This window comes from Delphinapterus leucas, chromosome 9, assembly GCF_059928025.1.
Source record: "Delphinapterus leucas isolate spDelLeu-1000000601 "Yukka" chromosome 9, BTC_Dleu_Yukka2, whole genome shotgun sequence".
Classification (NCBI taxonomy): domain Eukaryota; kingdom Metazoa; phylum Chordata; class Mammalia; order Artiodactyla; family Monodontidae; genus Delphinapterus; species Delphinapterus leucas.
The window spans coordinates 88,585,216-88,606,399 of NC_143137.1; positions in this window are offsets into that span (position 1 = coordinate 88,585,216).

Here is a 21,184-nt window from a genome sequence, read left to right on the forward strand (position 1 = left end):
TGCAGCTTATACTGTAATGTAGTAACCCAGTTTGGGCATTTCTCCTTTTTTTTTTTTCTTTTCATTTTTTGAAGGTCTCAGAAATCGGAATTGGCCCGGCCCTTTCTCAACTTCTGAGAAGCTTAACTTTCTGTTTCCTCTCTTCTTCCTCTTTTTGCTTTCTCTCCTGCTTCTGGTTCATGCCCACCAGTGGAAAGCATGGTTGTTTCTCTTCAGGAAACCCTTAGTGCCAGAGTATGCACCTTGAACATTAAGAAGTTCTGTCCTCCTTGGCCATGTGCCACTAGTTTGGAAAAGATAGAGATCACTTAAGGTAGCAGAAGAGTAGTGTCTGGTCACTTATCAGAACTCATTTACGGGCTCTGACTGGGCAAAACCAAGCAGGAGTGAGCTACTGCTGTTACCCTCAGTGATGTATAGCCCAGCACTGCTTGTGCCAGTCGGGTGAGCTCAGAGGAGCTCCTACTTTCCTGAGAAGGAGCTGGTACTGGCTGGAAGAGCAAGTGAGATCTGATTAGGCCACCTGATAGTGAATTTTTTGAATGCTGGAAAAACAAGAGTGTTTAAACAATAGCATCTCACTGAAGGCACAACTGTTCAAAATCTGGGAAGAATGTTCAGATGACGCTATAACATTGACTACAACACTGGTCATAGTCTGATTTGTTCTTCAAATCTGAGGAAAGAGACAGAAGTTCTGGGCACAGCATCTTCCACCCTCTACCAGGGCCATAATGGAAAATAATACTTGTAATGCAAAATTTCCTTGGCTGAGGTAGTATTATTGAGAATTATCTCTGGTAGTATAATTATGGCTACGTTACCTCCATAATTTGTCATTATTTTACTCTCTCTTTGCTGTCTATAAAACATGTGCCAGGTTATGATATTGGGATTTAAGGATGTGCCAGAGGTCAGGAGGAAGCTGTGTTTAGGGAAATCATATCATTGGCTAACTATAACATTCTTTTGTGTTTCTCAATGGCAATACAGTGTTCTGATCATTTTATTGGGAAAATGAGACAGTAACTCATTCTCAACCAATGTTTATCCTTTTTTTTTCTGAAAAGATAGTGTTTAATACCAATGAGTTCAAAATCTGAGTTTTGCCTTTAAACACAGTTCTTTTCACTGATGAATTCAACAATCATTTTTAGAAAATTCCAGAAATCACTCTAAATTTGTTTAAATTGTACAAGCGACTGTAGACTGACTCAATGGACCCAGTAACTTAATCTCAAAATAATTAAACTGAAGTCTTTTCAATTTTAAATGTAATTTTAGATTTAAATATAATTTTAGATCTAAAATATAATTTTAGATCTAAATCTAGATTTAGATTTTAGATTTAGATTTATAATTTTAGATTTAGATTTAGTTGCAAAACACAAAGGGTTCCTGTATACACTTCAGCCAGTTTCCCCTGATGCTAACACCTTCTATAACCAAGATACATTTGTCAAAACAAAGAAATTAACATTGGTATATTACTGTTCTCTGAACTACAGAATTTTTCAAACTTCACCAATTGCCCACTAATGTCTTTTTACTGCTTCAGGATCTGATCTGGGATACCACACTTAATCTAATGAGCTCTTCTTGAAGGGGTATTCAGGAGTGGAGGGAAGTGTGTGAAACAAAATCATTTTACATTCTGTTGAAAATGGACAAAATGTATGAGAAGTTTTCAGTATATGACAAATTGCATTGAGCCCAGTAGCCCCCTGCTCTGTGGCTGCTGCCTGGGTGTCAGCACCTGCCCCACTTTGACTCTCTTAGGTGATGGTGTCCAAATTTGTGGCCGTGACCTACTGCAGCATATGACTGATTCAGGCGCATGCCTAAAGCATGGCGTCTGCTCTCATAGCCCTGGGCCTCACCACCCATTTTACTAAGTGTAAGTTTCTGGAGAGCAAAGGAGCCCTCCCATTGCTCTGCAGTCCCTCGGAGATGTGGTAAAACTCAGTGGTTAGCAGCAGGGCTGTGTTCTCAGACGCCTGGCTTTAAACCCTACCTCTACTTTGTGACTTTCAGCAGGGGGTTTAACTTACCTAAGTTTCCATTTTCTCATTCTTTTTTTTTCCCCCTATTTTTTTCATTCTTATTTTGCACAGAGGAAATGAAAGTTGTAGTGAGGTTTAAATTTTACAATCTTTAGAGATCATATGGGTGAGTACAGAGTAAGCACTTAGTAAGTGTTACCTGCTATAATCACTGTGTTCCAGAAATAGTGGGTGGATCAATCTCCCAGCTGGGTGGTTAAGAAGCAAAAAAGACTCAATGCGAGAGGCGAAAGTCATTTAAGGAAATCAAACTTTTATTTATTGGCGAGAAGAGAATTAGAGTTCTAAGGAAGACTATTTTTTTAAACATCTTTATTGGAGTATAATTGCTTTACAGTGGTGTGTTAGTTTCTGCTTTATAACAAAGTGAATCAGTTATATATATACATATACATATGTTCTCATATCTCTTCCCTCTTGTGTCTCCCTCCCTCCCACCCTCCCTATCCCACCCCTCTAGGTGGTCACAAAGCACCCAGCTTAAGGAAGACTATTGCATTAATGAAAGAAATATGAAACCTGGGAATAGAATTCCAGAAAACAAAGAAAATGCAATTTTTCACTACTGAAAATCGTGGGGCAAAGGTCATGCTAATCCTCTCTGTACGGGTCCAGTTTTAATCTCTTTGTAGCTGAAGTAAGCACAGTTCTCATCACGATTTTAAGTTTAGCTCACATTTAAGCAATGAAAAACGAGAAACATATTCTACTTTGTAGGGGCTAATTTCATGCTAATCATCACAAGTACTGTAATTAGGTTTCTAAAGAAAAAAGGCTTATTGTATAATAACTTTTATAATAACCTGGAGTTTATATAGTGTTCTGTGTTTTTCAGAGACTGTTCATAGTCATTTTTTTCACGTGATCCTGGAATGAAGGGAGGGTATAGGAATTATGATCCACATTTTGCTGAGAGGGAAGCTCACGGGAAAGAGAGCCTATCAGGAAAGGCCTCATAGAAGAAGTGAAGCTTGAGAGATGTGAAGGGAGTTCCACAGGTAGATGAGGGGGTTCCCTACAGAGGTGCAGCAGAAGGTAGGGCATGGTGGCAGAGGAGAGGGGAGTATGTTGAGGCACCAGATACCTCAATACGGGTAAGGGGAGCAGTGTGGAGGCAGGGCTTTATATGCCAGGCTAGGAGTTTGGACTTTATTCTCTGTCAGTGAGTTGCTCTGAGGCAAAGGAGAGAAACATGGTCAGATTTCAGTTTAGGAAAATCACTACAGCAGTAGTATAGAAGATAAACTCGAAAGATCTTTAGCAGATAGGTTCAAGAGAGCTGATATTTTCCAACCCTATTGGTCATGAGATCTCAGGTCCCAGATGTGGTGACTGAGGAAGAGCAGACAGCAGGTTCGCACCAACAGCGCTATACTGCCTGCAGCAAGAGCGCGAGATTTAGATGCCCGGACCACTGGTTCCTGCCCTGCCTTTGTCAGATCTACAGATTTTCCTGGAGCATTACCATTTGATTTCCTTTGGCTTACTTCTGTTTGATGGGAGTATTTGTAAGGCACCAACTCTGCATATGTTGATAATATCAAAGGAGTACTTCTTTTTTTTTCTTAACATTTTTATTGGAGTATAATTGCTTTACAATGGTGTGTTAGTTTCTGCTTTATAACAAAGTGAATCAGTTATACCTATACATATGTCCTCATATCTCTTCCCCCTTGCGTCTCCCTCCCTCCCACCCTCCCTATCCCACCCCTCTAGGTGGTCACAAAGCACCGAGCTGATCTCCCTGTGCTATGCAACTGCTTCCCACTAGCTATCTATTTTACATTTGGTAGTGTGTATCTGTCCATATATACACTACCACTCTCTCATTTGGTAGTGTGTATCTGTCCATATATACACTACCCTTCTCTCTGGGAAGGGTAAGTCCCAGCTTACCCTTCCCCCTCCCTGCCTCCTCAGGTCCATTCTCTAGTAGGTCTGTGTCTTTATTCCCATCTTGCCCCTAGGTTCTTCATGATCTTTTTTTTTTTAGATTCCATATGTTTGTGTTAGCGTATGGTATTTGTTTTTCTCTTTCTGACTTATTTCACTCTGTATGACAGACTCTAGGTCTATCCACCTCACTACAAATAACTCAATTTCGTTTCTTTTTATGGCTGAGTAATATTCCATTGTATATATGTGCCACATCTTCTTTATCCATTCATCTGTTGATGGACACTTAGGTTGCTTCCATGTCCTGGCTATTGTAAATAGAGCTGCAATGAACATTGTGGTACATGACTCTTTTTGAATTCTGGTTTTCTCAGGGTATATGCCCAGTAGTGGGATTGCTGGGTCGTTTGGTAGTTCTATTTTTAATCTTTTAAGGAACCTCCATACTGTTCTCCGTAGTGGCTGTATCAACTTACATTCCCACCAACAGTGTATGAGGGTTCCCTTTTCCAAAGGAGTACTTCTGGCAATAATTAGGACTTGGGAATGAAGCCAAACGTGAAGATATCACAGGCTGGTCTCAGAATCATATCCAGGGATGGAGGGGTAGAGGCAGCCTAGGCTATGTAGCATGGTGGATATGGAGATTTTAGAGTCCAATTCTGAGCCGTTTTTAGCATAATTAGTTATTTTTCCATATTTTATTGTCTCCCTGGAAAGCAGAGCGCCCCCTAAGTTTTACACAGAGATTTTAAGTTTAGTATTGTATTTTACTCCCTTGAAATCAGGTGGGAAACAAAACCCAGAATGTCCACTAGTTCTGTATGGATGGTTTGTTTATTCTGTTTGAAGTGCAGAGAGCTGACTTCCTGCCAGGGAAAGAGCAGGGCTTGATAGATGTGGAACAGTAAAGTGAGCAGATGGAATGCTTTGCTTTTAGCAAGCTGGACGGGCTCGCCTCAGGATCTGAACTTCCTGTACCTAACATAGGAAACCCAAAGAAATGCACGGGAACCCTTCCCTCGTGATTCTTGCCCTGTCGATTTTGTGTCAGGACCACCATGATCTTCTGAGTGACACTGTAACATTTATTAAGACAGAACAGATCACCAAAATGACCACTTTCAGTGTTGACCAGTCACATGCCCAGGAAGTCTGTCATCTTATCAACAACAAAAACCAATCTTCTAATGTGATACAAAAGGGTAAAGAAAGGCCCAAGCAGGGACTGGCCAGGAAACATCTGACGCTGATAGAATGATGGCAATGGAAGTTTGTTTATAATTTCTCTAGGAGGCAGAAAGAAGTGTTTTATACAGTAGCTTGTTTTCTAGAAAGTCAACTGTAAATGTAACTTTTGTAAATGGAATTTTACTTTAAATACACTTCAAGAGTTGGCCATTTAAAGTATTCTTTTGGAGAACCTCCTTGTGATCATTCTTTGTGCTTCATAGGTTTGTATTTTTTATGCTCTCCACCCATCCCAATTTTTTTTTTTTTTTTTTTTGTGGTACGCCGGCCCCCCACCCCCGCGGCCCCTCCCGCCGCGGAGCACAGGCTCCGGACACGCAGGCCCAGGAGCCGTGGCTCACGGGCCCAGCCACTCCGCGGCACGCGGGATCCTCCCGGACCGGGTCACGAACCCGCGCCCCCCCGCATCGGCAGGCAGACCCTCAACCACTGCGCCACCAGGGAAGCCCCACCCATCCCAATTTTTTTAAAGCAACAATCACTTGTAGTTTTCTTACAAGGTAAATAAATTGGTCTTTCCTTTCTGAAACAATTTCTTTGATTATTGTTGTTATTTTTCTTGAGGGAAAAGCAAAGTTTGTTGTTAAATTCTTCTGATTTCTTATTTGTCTTCATTTTTATTTCATTTCCTAGAATGACTAAATGTTGAGAAGCCTAGGACTTTATTGACTTTGACTTTGTTATCAAGGCATAACCCTAACAGAATGAGGAAAGCGCCAGCCACCACCCGCCCCCCAACACTGGAGAATTATTGCATTAAATAATCTATTACAGCATAGCACTTTAATGGAAAATTATCTGATTATTTTTTTCTCCTGGCAGTGAGAAAAATGAGAGTTTTAATGGGAGTGTAGGAAAGAAGGACTAATCTTAGAATCTGGGGCACCATCCCAGGAGGACAGTCTTAAATAAAGAAAAGGATCCAGGCTGCCAAGGAATTGCAAAAGAGATTCTGAATGCCTGGGAAGTATGGTGGAGAAGCGGCTCAGTGTTGAAGAAAAGGAAAATGGGAAAGCAGAAATAAAGCAAACTTGGATTCCTGCATAATTTAGTTTAGGGAAGACTGAATTTTTTTAGCATATTTAATTTCAATGGCTGCCAATCATTTGAGAAGGAGGCCTGAAGAGATACCTATTCCTTCCAATATTTATTGATCACTGATATGGACCAGGCACTTTGCTCATTTTCAGTCATAGAAAGTGGAACAAGATAGTCTTGTCCTCAAAGAGTTTACTTTCTAAAAGGCAAGATAGGCTGAAAGAAAAAAGTGGTAAACAAAAATATTTTTTCAAGTTGTGGTATGTGCAATGAAGAACACAAAACATATACTTTTTATATTTCTTGTTTTCTGTTCTTCAATTTTACTGCCCTGCAAAATTTGTGGTAAAACAGAAATAAGTTGGCAATGACTGCCATCTTCATAATTTACATAATCAACTACTGTTGGCTTAGATCCTCTGTAAGTTAGGGCCTATGTAAGAAATTCCATGTAGGATTTCCAGGGATAACATGATGACACTCGCAGAATCTTTTGATATTCTGTAGACTCAACATTTTAAGCACTGAGGGGCTCCTCAGAGCCAATTCTAATAATTAAGTTGGTGAGGATGACTGCTGCCTGTGAGGTTTATATTAAGACCAACTTTCAGGGACTTCCCTGGTGGGCCAGTGGTTAAGACTCTGTGCTTCCAATGCAAGGGACGTGGGTTTGATCCCTGGCTGGGGAACTAAGATTCCACATACCATGCAGTGCGGCCAAAAAATAAAAATAAATTAAAAAAAAAAAACTTAAAAGAAATAAAAGACCTACTTTCTGTTTGCTAGCCCCACCACCAACAATGCCCATCCTTTGGCCAATTTCCAGAAATTTCAGGGTTGAGAATTCTAATAGACTGTCCTGAAGGAGAGGAAAACAGAGAGGTGTTTAGTCATATGCTGGTGACAAGAAAGAGAGAGAGGAATAAGGAATATACCCAGAGCCCCACAAAAAAGAAAACTGACTGAAAATGTTCCATGTAGGAGAGTGAACTCACAACAGTTCCAGAGGAGTAACCAAGGTAAAGAGAAGAGGCAGAGTGGAGAAGAGAATTCCTCCTAAACTGAAGGGTAGAGTGTGGGGAGCCACTTGTGGTCCCCGCTCGCTCAGCTGTTAGAGGGGACTGAAATATATACTATGGTAGGCTGCAGGCACAGTCCTAAACATCCTTTTATGCATGTGATTACTAAAGCTATTAGAAATAGGAAGATGACTTATGTTATTTTTATATTGGAAGGATAATTGTGCTGTAGTTGATAGAATGCTGAGGGACAGCATCCTTTTGGGAGAACACATCCTCCACCCTCATTCCAAAGTATTCCTGGTCAGGTGGTTTGACCCAAGGATGGCTATGTGATCCAGGCTCAGTCAATCAGAGTATTTTATCTCCCTAGTCACCGTGATTGGCTCATGAAAGAGTATGTGATATAAGTTGTACCAGTCAGAAGTCTTTCTGGGTATCTCACCAGCTATCCAGAAAAATACCCTTCTCTAGGATCACAGGCTCTAAGAACTCTAGAGGTCTGGGACAGCCAGTAGTTCATCTTTCGGCCACATGGAGTCAACGTGAGGATGAAGCCCAGCAGAGGCAAACAATGGATAGGGAGTGGGGGAAGAGAAGTCCTAACTGATACTACTGATATATCCATTCTAAGAGATTCTTGTGTGGGTGAAGCTGAGTAGAAGGCCAGGTTTCTAGCAGTCTCTGAGGATGGGGCAATCAGGGCTGTGGCTCACTATAGAGCCAGTTGTCCTTGTCAGGAAGAGCTAAGCTCTCCCAGGGAATCTACAGCGGAAGGGGACTGATGATAACAAGTAACCAGGATGGGACTGTTTGAAGCTACTTGCCTTTGCGCAACTTCAAGATTAGTGTATACCTGCCTACTCTCCTTGAAGCTTTCCTGTGTCCCCCGCTGCCTTATGTCAACCAGAATTACTCTATTCACCTGGGAAAGTTTGTGAAGAAGAAATAGGAAGACCAAGATAGCATCCAAGTCCAATATAATTAGTCTACTTATCTTTCTCACACATCAGACTTTAAGATGTTTGAAGGCAGGTCCTGTACCTCCCACTAGTGGATTTTCACGCCTAGCACAGCCCCGGAACTCAAGCATCTCAATGAAGCATTGAGTGAGTGAATCTGAAGCGTATAGAGTTAGAGGCCCTGAAATATTCAGTCTGAGAAAGTTCATTGCTTTGGATTAAAGCACTGCCTCTCCAAGCATCCTCTTTAAAAATGCAAATACCAGAAGAGACATGAGGTATTTCCCTGTCAGCCAGCAATTCTCATTTTTTGGCAGCTATCAGAGCAAGGGGAACTATAAAAATTGGATTTTAGAGAACACTCTTAGTGTGATTAGAAAGGGCACAAATTTGTGTAGCTAATTTGGAAAACACTTTGGCATTATCTCCTAAAGTTGAACATTCATATACATATGACCCAACAATTAATTCACTCTGAGGGATGGACCCAGGGGAAACCCAAGCAGATATACAGCAGGAAACATGTGAAAGAATGTTCATAGTTGCACTGATCACGATGCAAAAACCTGGAAACAACTCAAATGCCCATCAACAGGAGAGTGGATGGATAAATTGTGATATATTCACCCAACTGAATATTTTATGGCAATAAAAACAAATGACCTACACTAGTTCTCAGCAATGTGGATAAATGCCAGCAATGAAACAAAACATTAAGTGAGGAAAGCAAATGCTCAAAATGTATACAATATGATATAATTTTTATAAAGTTGAGAACAACTGATATGAGTATACTTTATAGAAAAATATGCAGATGCAATAAAACTATATATTTGAAATAGCAAAGGAATTCTGGATCATGGTTGTATTTGTGTGGGGAAAGGGATGGGAAACCACATGGTTAGATGACGGTTATGTCAAGGTTCTAGCATTTGTTTTGAACGGTAGGCTTGCAGCTACTTATCACATTATTAAGAACAATGAAATAAATACACAAGTAAGTGAAAACAAAACCAGAAAGCCTGGGTTCCCTAGGAAACAGCCTGATGCTGGTGCTTTACTTAGAAAGTTCAGTCTCAGAGTAATGATGGTAAGGGAAAAGGGAAGGGAGGCAGGGAAGGGTGGGAAGTGATGCCAGGAATGTTTTCGCGAGCAGCTCTGAAGACACAGGGCCAGTGAGTCCACATGTGTGTCTGTTTAGCCACACGGGAAGTCTTCAGGGAGGATGTTCAGAGAGTCTGTGCCTTGGAGCAGTCCTTGGGAGGGAGGAGAGACAGGAAAATTGTCAGTCTGGGTCTCTCCAAAGGGAAGGTAACTTTCCCTGGGCACCACTTCTGGTTTGCTTCTCTGGCCCCTTTTGGTGGCAGTTAGGGAAACCAGATTTCACAGCCTGCATTTTAGCTAAGTCCAGAAGTGGTGGGAGAAGAAGCCAAAATCTCAGGGCATGTGGCTTCTTGGCCCAGCTGCCCAACAGTAGCACGGGGCAGGTCCTGACCCTCCCAGGCAAGACTCTGGTTGACCCCAGGTAGAGTAAGTTCCTGTGCTGTGGAGGCAACTGGGCCAGAGCTGGTGGCCGAGTATCCAAGCCAGGATGGCACGGACGGAGTCTGAAAGTGCACAAGACATGTCCCATATGAGCAGGGGCTTGAGAATCAGACCCAGGTTTGAATCCTGTGTGAATTTGGATAAATTCCTTAACTTCCTTTGAACCTCATATGGAATATGGGAATAGTGACAACTGCTTCCAAGGGTTGTTGTGAGAACTCAAAAGAGATCATGTTTATAATGTAAACAGCAGAATCTTTGGCACCTAAGAAGTCCTAAAAAAGTGGTATTCCCCTTGATCCTGCCCCGCGGCATCAAGCAGAATTGAGACAGTATGGGGTGCAGGAGCAGACCTGGCTTCCTCCCCCTTCACGTCTCCTCATCCCACCTCACCCTTTCCTGACTCTGGGCAGCCCAAGGGCACTGGGCACTTGTGTGTTAGGATGAGGGAGAAAAGACAATTTTTACCCCCTTTCCAATACCCGTAGTCCTGAGGCTGTACCTCTCCTCTGCATTCTCAGTTTGAAAAGCTATTATGTTTACAGAGATGGGTGCTTCAAGCAGGCAAATAATCTGCCACCACCTCAGAAGAATATTCTTCAAATATTTGTCCAATATTTACTTTGGTTGCGGGCAGAACTGGCCATCTTTCACCAGTGTAGCCAGAGTGGGACATGAGAATCTGAGGTCACCAATGGCAGATTTCCAATTCACTTCAAGGATGTGTTTGCCATTTATGACTTACTACACTGGCCACCTGTCCACCTGGTCATTCCTTTACATGTCTAGAACCCCTCAAAGGGTGACTAGGTCAGCCGGACCCCTTGGTAGCTGATGGACATCACTTGAATTCAGGATTCCCCTTTGTTTCTGGTCATTTAAGAATATCCATTTCCTGAGTTGCTTGCCTTATACAATGAAGTGCAGTGCCTTTCATGATACCTCCAAAGGTTCTTGTGTTTGAATAGTTGCCACCGACTAAAATAAACGCACACTGCTCTTTTGCTGGTAAAATATAGTATTGCAGAAGTGGAGGTTTTAATTTTATAGGTTCGAGCAACTTAAAATTTTCCTTTCTTGTTCTTAATTTCTTACCTAATTTGTGGGGAAAACGAAGTTACTTGGGGGCTGAAAGAAGCTTTCAAAAGGGGATCTCCTTATCATTAATGCATATTTTACACGTGCTCCAACTCTGAGACACTCCTCCTGAGAGGCTTTCTGAGGAAGAGAACATTCCTAATCGCTAGGTTGCCTCTCTTCCCTTGGAATTAACCCTGTGGCCTCCATAAACATGTAAAAAATTCTGGAGGAGTGGCACTGTTGAATGCTCTTCACAAATTTCCTTCAGCCTCCCCCTCCTGGCTCACATCCTACGTCTACAGATGCATTTGGCTGCAATTTTTCTCTAGTGGGCAGGGGGCAAGGGGTAGGAAGTCATTTGAAGACCTCATACCACTGACACCAGTATTACCGGAGAAATTATTTTCTGCCTGTTCCTGTAATGCCTCTTGGACCCTCAGGAGCCTGGAATTCTACTACCAGAACTTCTTTCCTTTGGCTGAATTTTGATTGTTACTAAAAACCAAGTGCACTGGAGGACAGCTTTGATAGCAGCCATCAGGGCCTGTTACAGGCAGCAAGATACATTTGGACCTTGATTTCCCCCTCTCTTGCTGGCATAGCTGTTCCCTGCCTTTAACTTTCAAATTAGAAATGTTTGTTTATGGTAACCATGGAAAATAGTGTAGGTTAGCAAAGTCAGCAGAGGTGGGGGAACCCATAATAAATAAAACACCAGAAAAGTGTCACCCAAAACGCAACATAAAAAAAAAAAAATTGAACATTGAAAAAACCTGAGAGGGACTTCCGTGGTGGTCCAGTGGTTAAGACTCTGTGCTTCCACTGCAGGGGGCTCGGGTTTAATCCCTGGTCGGGGAACTAAGATCCCGCATGCCACGTGGCACAGCCAAAAAACAAAACAAAACAAAAAACCTAAGAGCCAGGAAAAAAGGCTCCTCAAAAGAAGAAACATACACTATGATATTTTCTGCCCTCACTTTTTTGTTTTTGCCCCATGATATTGGGCCATCTTTTACGAAGCTCATTGCTTATGAAAACCAATAACTTTAATGTTAGGATGTCTCCTGAGGCAGCATGAGATAATATGGTAAGTAAACAGTAGGCAGTTGCTGAATCAAAGGAAGGGCTCATTCAGGCATGAAATTGGCCCAGCACAGGAGCCCCTTTTAAACATTTTGTTTTGTTTTGTTTTAATTAATTAATTAATTTTATTTTTGGCTGCTTTGGGTCTTCGTTGTTGTGTGCGGGCTTTCTCTATTTGCAGTGAGCAGGGGCCACTCTTCGTTGTGGTGTGCCGGCTTCTCATTGAGTGGCTTCTTTTGTTGCAGAGCATGGGATCTAGGTGCGTGGGCTTCAGTTGTTGTGGCACGTGGGCTCAGTAGTTGTGGCTCGCGGGCTCTAGAGCACAGCTCAATAGTCATGGTTCATGGGCTTAGTTGCTCTGCGGCATGTGGGATCTTCCCGGACCAGGGCTCGAACCCGTGTCCCCTGCAATGGCTGGCGGATTCTAAACCACTGTGCCACCAGGGACGTAGGGAGCCCCTTTTAATCAGACTCTTCACCCTCTGTGGGGCTAACCCTTTGGCCTGGACTTTATTTAGGCGTGTGAGTCAAGCCTCATTTTCTTCCATTTCTAATCTTAGAGAATCCATTTATTCCTTTTGTCAGTTGTCAGGACTAGACGCAGAAAATGTTAAGAATTTGGTGTGGATAATAATTACTAATATTATATGGCTCCTTGTAGTTTGCAAAGCATATCTACATGCATTATTGCATTTAGTCCTTTCAATCACCCTGTGAAGTAGGCATTATTATTACTATTATTATCACAAATTTGCAACTGGGGAAACTGAAGGTTAAAGAGGTGATATGACTTGTCTAAAATCATAGAGAAAGGGAACAGGTCTAAACTCAGATTTTCTCACCCCAAGTCCTGTTGTTTGTGTTGATTCTGCACCCCTCACTCTTACATTATTACTAAGAACAGTGGTATGGTGGCTGGCATTTGGGGTAGTCATAGGGTGACAGGTACATGTCATTTAATCCTCATACCAATCCTATGATACGGACTTTAAACTTATTTTACAGTTGAGAAAACAGAAGCTCAGAGAGGTTAGGTATGTTATCTCAGGCACATAACTAGTAAGTGATGGAGACAGGCTTCAAACCCAGGCCTGTTTGATTCCCCAGCTCTTAATCACTCCACTCTATGACCTTGCTGTGTCCTTTGGTTTCTCTTTCAAGGTTTCCAGCTCTTTCCAAATGTTTGATTCAACAGAGCAGAAGCAAACAGTGTGCTCTCAAGGGCAAAGAACTGAATTACAGGCTGTGGGAGGATACAGAATGAACCATGGGTCCTCCAGGACTTGTTCTGGTGGGAAACATAACTGACCAGTAGAGCAGAGCTACAACATGAATGCATTAGTCAGGAGGGGCATGGAGCCCAGTGCAGGGACAGGAAAAATGGGGCTGAACAGTGCACACTGAGGCATTAAGTCCCCCACTAAGGGACTTACTATGGATCCTCTACCCTAAATCGTTTGCATTTTGTAGGCAGATGGGTTGCTTAACACCAAATACCCTTTACTGACGACCTATGGCTCAGCGGGTACAATGTCACCAGCAGGTGTGAAGGCAGCAGCCTGTTCTGAACACGGCACCACAGACTGAGGAGTGTAGGATCCTCTGGTTGGTTACAAACGCTCCAATACTGAGTAAACCCGAAAAGATAAACTTCTTGGAGGTAAAGGCCTTCATACCCTCAAATGCAACTTAGGAGTTTGCTTTAATTAAAAACCATGAAAAGTTCTCAGTCACCTTTTCAAGATATTTAGCTCATTCCCTTCCTAAGCGATGCTGGCAGAGGGGTGGGGGAAGTTGGTGAGAGAAGGTCTGGGAATGAAGGTTTGCCCAACCCCATGAAGATCTGGAGGAAGTGGGAGCACCCACGTGTCTTTCATTTTCCTCCATTCTCCTCGGAAGCAGTAGAGCTCCTTTTCTCCCCGTCATGGCTCGCGGTTCTCAACCTTGGCTGTACATTGGGATCACCTGGAGGGCTTTTAAAATCTACGTGTGGCTGGGACCCACCACCCAAGGATCTCTAGTATTGTAATCCCAGGTACTTGTAATTCTTACAAGCTCCCCAGGTGATTGTGAAGCACAGAGGGTATTAGTGCTCTAGAATTTCACAATCGGAAACAAAGAACTGCCGCAAGCGTCCAATTAAACTTTCCACCATTTTGGTGAGTTTGAAAGGGAAAGAGGCATTGCAGACTAATTTTTAAGATAGGGAAGAGAGGCACAAAGAAGAGAAGCAATTTGCCAAGGCCAGAGGGCTGGTGAGGGCAGGGCTGGGGTAGGAGACAGCCTCCTTTTCTCTTAGTTCTCCCACATCCTTTTTTCTGGAAGTATATTATAGTATCAACTGTACTGATGGCTTTGTTTGCACACACCCAGGAGTGAGATTTCTTCTCTTTTTCCGGACGGCCTTTCCGATTAGACCCATGATCCTGTTTTCATGTGTTTCCTGGTATGGAAGCCCAAATCTTTCTTTTGTAATTCTTACCACTTTGCCAGCCCGAGCAGTGGGTTATCTGTTTAGAAGGGGTCAGGGACCACCAGTTTGGTGTGTTCTGTACAGAGCATAACATGTGAACGTGCAGTGAAAACCCATCAGTGAGGGTGGAATTCACACCTAACTCAGTCTCAGCTTTCAAGCCACTGGATCTACAACAGTTAATTCACTTAGAACACAAAGCTAAATCCCCGAGGAGGCCTGGCCTGGAGAGGCCACCTGAATTGCTGTGTGCTTAAAGGTGCACTCCTGTTTCTTGATTTAACTGGGTTAGTACGTCTGTTTATTTTTGCATTTGACTTCAGGGCAGGGCTGGTTTCTGTGTGCTGGCAGTTCCCAGTGAGTGCAGGCTCTGAGTGACTAGGGCAGGTGTGCAGGAACCCTCAGTGACTATTATTTCATTTGGTTCCTCCCCCAGCCTCACAGTTTATGTACGAGTTGTTATGTGACCAAGTCCTTTTTTTAACGGCCAGCATGTTCTGTTCAACTGGAATCATGTTCTTTAGACACTGCAATATGCAGGCTGGCTCCCAATTTTGCCAGGAGTGCTAAACTCAACTGTGACAATTCTCAGCCATGGTCACCGAGCCGCCCTCAGTGAAGCAAACAGCATGCTTACTTGCTGCAAGATAGAGTTGCAGTAGTATTTAATAACTGTCTATTGCTACCTGAGGAGAAAGCTATGTCTGGCCACTTCGATCAGCTTCTCTCATCTTGTCTCCTGTCTAATCCCAGAATAAATCCTGTGGGCCTTGGGGGAGGGCATTAAAAAGGCTTCTGGGGAAGAAGATTAAACTTGAAACAAGTGGCACAAGCAATGTAATGCTCATTGTGTTGTATCTTCTCCGGCGTGAGCAGGAGGGAAGGTGGTTTCAATGGAAGGCATCCAGTTGAGGAGTTGCTCTGATGTAGTGTCCCAGCTGAGCCATTTACTATCCAATTTTGGACAAGTCCACTGGTCGGTTCTCAGGTTTTTCCTTGGGGTAGTCACAGAGAAGTGTCTTTCAAGAACTGCACAGAGCTGAGATCTTTTCCTCTGACTTCTTCTGGAGGACTAGCATCTGGCTTACCCAAGATGACCCAGGGAAGGGGCAGAGCTAGCATTCTCTGGAGGGAGAATGTTAGTATCACTTAAGACTCTTTGGTGGCAAGCAAAAGAAATCAACTCTTTAATAAAAGTTCACCTACTTAAGAAGAAACGGACTGGTTAGAAAATAAGTTCGGAGGGCTTCCCTGGTGGCGCACTGGTTGAGAGTCTGCCTGCCGATGCGGGGGACACGGGTTCGTGCCCTGGTCTGGGAAGATCCCACATGCCGCCGAGTGGCTGGGCCCGTGAGGCATGGCCGCTGAGCCTGCGCTCCGCAACGGGAGAGGCCACAACAACGAGAGGCCCGCGTACCGCAAAAAAAATAATAATAAAAAGTAAAGAAAATAGTTTCCATGAGCGCAGGGGCTAGCTTGTTCACTTCTGTTTCCGCAGTAGGACAGTATCTTGAATACATAGTAGTCATTGACTATTGGCTATAATACGTAAATGTTTGTGGAACTAAAAGAATATATAGCGTGGATCAAAGAATTGTTAGGAAGACTGAGAACCAGCTTCAGAAAAGGATAAAAATGAGAATATCTCTGGAGGGGTTTGGGTAGCAGGAACTCAGTCCCTGACAGTTCCCATCAGGACACCACTGCTGGAATGAATGCTCTCCAACTATTCTTATGTTTTTGAGTGTCTGTACTTATGCATCAAAATCCAGAGGGAGAGTGTATTAGACAGGGTTTTCCAGAGGAAAACAGAATCAATAGGATCGATCCATCGATCGATCTATCTGTCTCTCTATCTATCTATCTAGAGGCAGAGAGAGATTGGTTTGCAATAAGGAATTGACTCACACGATTATGGAGGCTGGCAACCCCAATGTGCAGCTGGGCTGGCAGACTGGAGTTGGAGACCCAGGGACAGCAGATGTTTCAGTTCAAGGGCTGTCAGGCAGGAAGCGTGATGTTGGAGATGAAGCCCAGAGGTAGTATGCTGGAGAATTCTCTCTTACTTGGGGAGGTCGGTCCTTTTGTTCTGTTCTGTTCTATTCAGGAGGAGGCCCACCCACATATGGAGACCAATCTGTTTTACTCCAACTGATTGAAATGTTAATCTCACCCCAAAAGACCCTCGCAGAAACAACCAGAATCGTGTTTGGCCAAATATCAGGGCACCCCACGGCCCAGTCAAGTTGACACATAACATTACTCCCTACAGGGAGGACACAACTGGCCTAGCTGGAGTCACGTGACCACCCCTCTGGCCAGCTCAAGGCAGGGTGTTTTGTTTGGTGATTCTGGAGACCTTGCACAACGGGCAGATTTTATTTCCCGAAGGGGAAGTGGGACCTATTACCAGGAGAAAGGGGAATGGTTACTGGGGGGTCAGCTGGCTCTTCTCTCAGGAGAGTCTCACTTTGGCACTTGCTTCGGTGGGACTGACATCAAAACACAATCCTCTGTTGGTTTTTTTTTTGCGGTACGCGGGCCTCTCACTGTTGTGGCCGCTCCCATTGCAGAGTACATGCTCCGGACGCGCAGGCTCAGCGGCCATGCCTCACGGGCCCAGCCGCTCCGCGGCATGTGAGATCCTCCCGGACCGTGGCACGAACCCGTGTCCCCCGCATCGGCAGGCGGACTCTCAACCACTGCGCCACCAGGGAAGCCCCCTAGTCCTCTGTTTTGACAGCCTCTTCTAGCCCTTCTCTGTGGGAAAGGAGAGCAGTCAGGATGAGGAAAGAAATAATTTCTGTGCCTTTGCCCCTTCACCTCCAGTCACGAGTAGAGGAGACTGTTAGAGGGTAGACAATCAGCTCTGGGCCCTTACCCTTAAAGGCTTGTGCTCACGATTCAGCACTCAAACACTGGCTCACTCTGAAAAGTTCCCACCACACTGTAAAGGCTGCTCCCAAGATACCTCTGCCTCAGAAGAGTTTTAATCGATTGTATTCTGTGTATTTCCCTTCTTCTCTATTCTTTACCTACCAGAGGTGTCATATAGTTGTGGCTGCTGCTAACCCATGCAGTGTGGAATTAAAAAGGCACCCTTTCCTCAAGATACTTTACATTCATTGGTCAGAAATTGTCATAATGTACTGATCTAGTTAGAACAAGATGCTGCTATATACCAGAAAATTGACATAATAAAGTCTACCATATTTACTATGTGAACGATACCACCTTACTTATGGCCCCTTGTGCAGTGTACAGTCTGTTCACCTGTCCATGGCAGGTCTGACTACCAAGAAAGAGGGAGACCACCAGAGGCCAAGGAAGCACAACTTGTTCAACGCTCTTGTGAATGGTGTATATGTGTGTGTGTGTGTGTGTGTGTGCGCGCGTATGTGCGTGTGCGTGCGTGCAGGGGCAGGGGTGATGGCGTGTTCCCTTTCTTTGGGTTCTGACCAATAGCTGAGCCACTGATCAGATTTAAGACTGTGAGTCTAAGACTCCTCTAGTATGACAAGTCCACCATACTCCCCAAAGAAACTGCCTTCGAGGAATTAGGAACCACAGCTCTCTCCTCTTGGGTAAATTCCAGGGAGACATGCATAGCTCAGACTGGACCAGCAGGGAGAGGCAATGGGCAGGTCTTGCCAATCGAGGGAACATCTGCTGTGACATTCTCTTCAGAGATTTGTAAGCCTGACTTCTAATTAGTACATTATACAGGACTGACTCACTGTAAATTCCATGGATCCATGGTGAAGTAGACAAGATCAATAGTCTAATATGAAAACAGATTAGATAAAAATAAATAGAAATTCTAATTTTTTTCACATAACTCAATGAATCATGTGGTACACATCCTGGGGGGGAGCACAGCTCACTTTGTGGACCACTGATTTAGAAACTTACTCCCCTTACAGCACCTGCGCAGACACTAACTGATTACAACCCTCCCCCTGAGCTTGGAGGCATCTTGATACTCCGTTACAACACAGTGGTCAGTGGTTGCTAGAAGGGGGGCAAGTTGGCAAACTATGGCTGGAAGGCCTTATCCTGCCTCCTGTGTTTTTGTTTGTTTTGTTTTTTGGTCATGCCCTGCAGCATGTGGGATTGGATCTTAGTTCCCCAACCAGGGATTGAACCTGTGCTCCATGTAGTGGAATCATGGAGTCCTAACCACTGGACATCCAGGGAAGTCCCTACTGCTTGTTTTTATGAATAAAGTTTTATTGGGACACAGCCACACTCACTTGATTATGTATTGTCTGTGGCCACTTTCCTACTCCAGTGGCAGAGCTAAGTAACTGCCACAGAGACCGTACAGTCCAAAAGCCTAAAATACTTACCTGACCCTTTACAGAAATGCAGGAAAGCTGATCCCTGCTCTAGGAAGCCAGTATTGATCACTGTGTGTTGGTAATGAAAGGTACACTGGTGTGCCATCCCTGCTCTGGAGTTAGGCTAGAGTTTAGAGAATAGCTCATAGTGCTAAAGAGGCCAAGTTTGGACTTGCTGTCTTCTGTAGGTACTTAATCTTTGCTAGCTCTCTTAGAAATAGAATCCATTGGTCACAAGGACACAGAGAAGTGAGTGTGGTTGAAACTGGTCACCTAAAGTCCATGTCCTACACAGTACGGTCAGCAGTGTCCACTTCACCCTCTGCTACTTGCCTCCAGGTGGATGTACGTGCCCCTCAACACAGGTAGCACCAACAGCCCGGAGGCCTCCGCCGCTAGAGGGCTGCAAAGACGCTGCACATCAACTAGGGGCCGCGGGAATCTGTGCCGAAATGTTTAAATTTCTCAAGAGGAATTTTTTTAAATTCAAGATTTGAGGTAGCAATTGGGAAAGGAACTGAAATGGTTTGTTTCCACTAGTTCGGACAGTTTCCAACTCTGACAACACTACCCTACCTCTTCCTCTTTGGCTTCAGCCACTGCAAGTAGGAAAGAGAAGAGAATCAGTAACAGCTGGTACAGGAGGTGAAGAGAAAAGGAAGGCAAAATAACAGATAATTATGTTCTGAAATATTAAAAGTGTTTATATATACTAACGTGGTTGAATTTGAACCTAAGTAAAGTCCACCCCTGTCGCGTTTGGGCAGTTCTCACAAACTGTAAGGTACCAGCCTAAGTCCTTACACAGAGGCTAAGAAATCTCCCGGGAGAGAAACGTCATCCGGGAAGAGCGCAGCAAACGAGCTGACCTTAACCTGCTGAGCGCAGAGTGTGGGCCACTAGGAGCTGAGCGCGGGAGGCCTCCTCCCCTCCCTCGCGCCCGGCCTCGCCCATTTCCCCGAGGCCCCGCCGCCCCCACGCGCCGCGTCTGCTTTCAAGTTTGAGGGGAGGGCCCGAGAGCTGGAATAAGAACGGCAAAATCTGCTCCTTGAAAGCTGTCCGACCCTGGATAATAAGAATACTGTTTTGGGCTTCCCTGGTGGCGCAGTGGTTGCGAGTCCGCCTGCCGATGCAGGGGACGCGGGCTCGTGCCCCGGTCCGGGAAGATCCCACATGCCGCGGAGCGGCTGGGCCCGTGAGCCATGGCCGCTGAGCCTGCGCGTCCGGAGCCTGTGCTCCGCAAAGGGAGAGGCCACAAGAGTGAGAGGCCCGCGTACCGCAGGAAAAAAAAAAAAAAAAAAAAAAAAAAGGAGTACTGTTTTGGCCACGCCTAATGGACTGGAATGCAAAGAAAAGGGCGGGAGCTCCCTGTTCCCTGGGTGGCCCCCTGTGGCTGCAGACATCACGTTTGAGGACCTCGGAGATTCCCCTGGCAGCCGCTCTTCTGTGGCCCCAGGAGGCAGCGGCAAGGCCATTCGCACAGTTTAGCAGGAGCAAAGGGCTTGGCAGAGGGTGTTCCTGGAGAGAGCCAGGGCAGGAAGAGAGCAGTGGACACTCCATTTCCTGACGGGATCTGCTGTGCGCTCACAAGGGGACACTGGTTAAGGTACGACCCCGCTCCAGCTAAGTTAAGGCTTGGGCCATACCTGATTTTGTTATGTTTCGTTTTTGTTTATGACTGCAACCCCTCTTTTGGGAGCTGCCACTTTCCTCCATGAGGCTCCAGTGGGGCTGTTAATCAGGTGGCTTTGGCTAACCAGCCACAGAGGTGGTCAGTGTTGGGAGACAGGGTCCTCCCTGGGCTTCTTGTGCTCACACGCTGGGCTGTGCCTGCCTGGAATGCAAAGTCCTGACCGGTGTATTATCTCAGCCATTTCTCAGCCTGTTTATGTGGTTGGTAACCTTGTGAGACAAGATATTTTCTCCTCCTGGACAAAGAGCAGGCTTGCTTGCTATAAAACCAGTGGGTTCCCCAAGCTCAGTGTTCCTCGGCTGTGGTGCACACAGCTGCGTGCGTGGTGTCCCTCTGGGTTATGTCATCTGGCTGCTCCCATGAGGCTGGGGGAGGCCCAATGCAGTGATGCTGATGTTTATGCTGCATGCTATGATGTAATTAGGTCTCTTATCTCTGATCTGTCCCTTGTCTTCTGGCAGCATGAAAGAAACAGCAACAGGCTAACTTATCAGCTTGAAAATAGGGTAAAATGTAATCACAGAGAGGGTGGACGTTTGGTTTCCAGAAATGGACCCAAACAGGACTTCTCTCAAGTCCTTTTTAGGGATTGATGTGGATTTAGGAGAGAAAATATTGTGTGCTTCCCCGAGTTACTGCCTGTTACTCAGATTCCTTCCCATTAGAGCTTTGGTGGGCTATAAGTTACACGTATGAAGAATGGGGATTCAAATGCTAACCTTCTGTGTGCTCTCCCTGCCC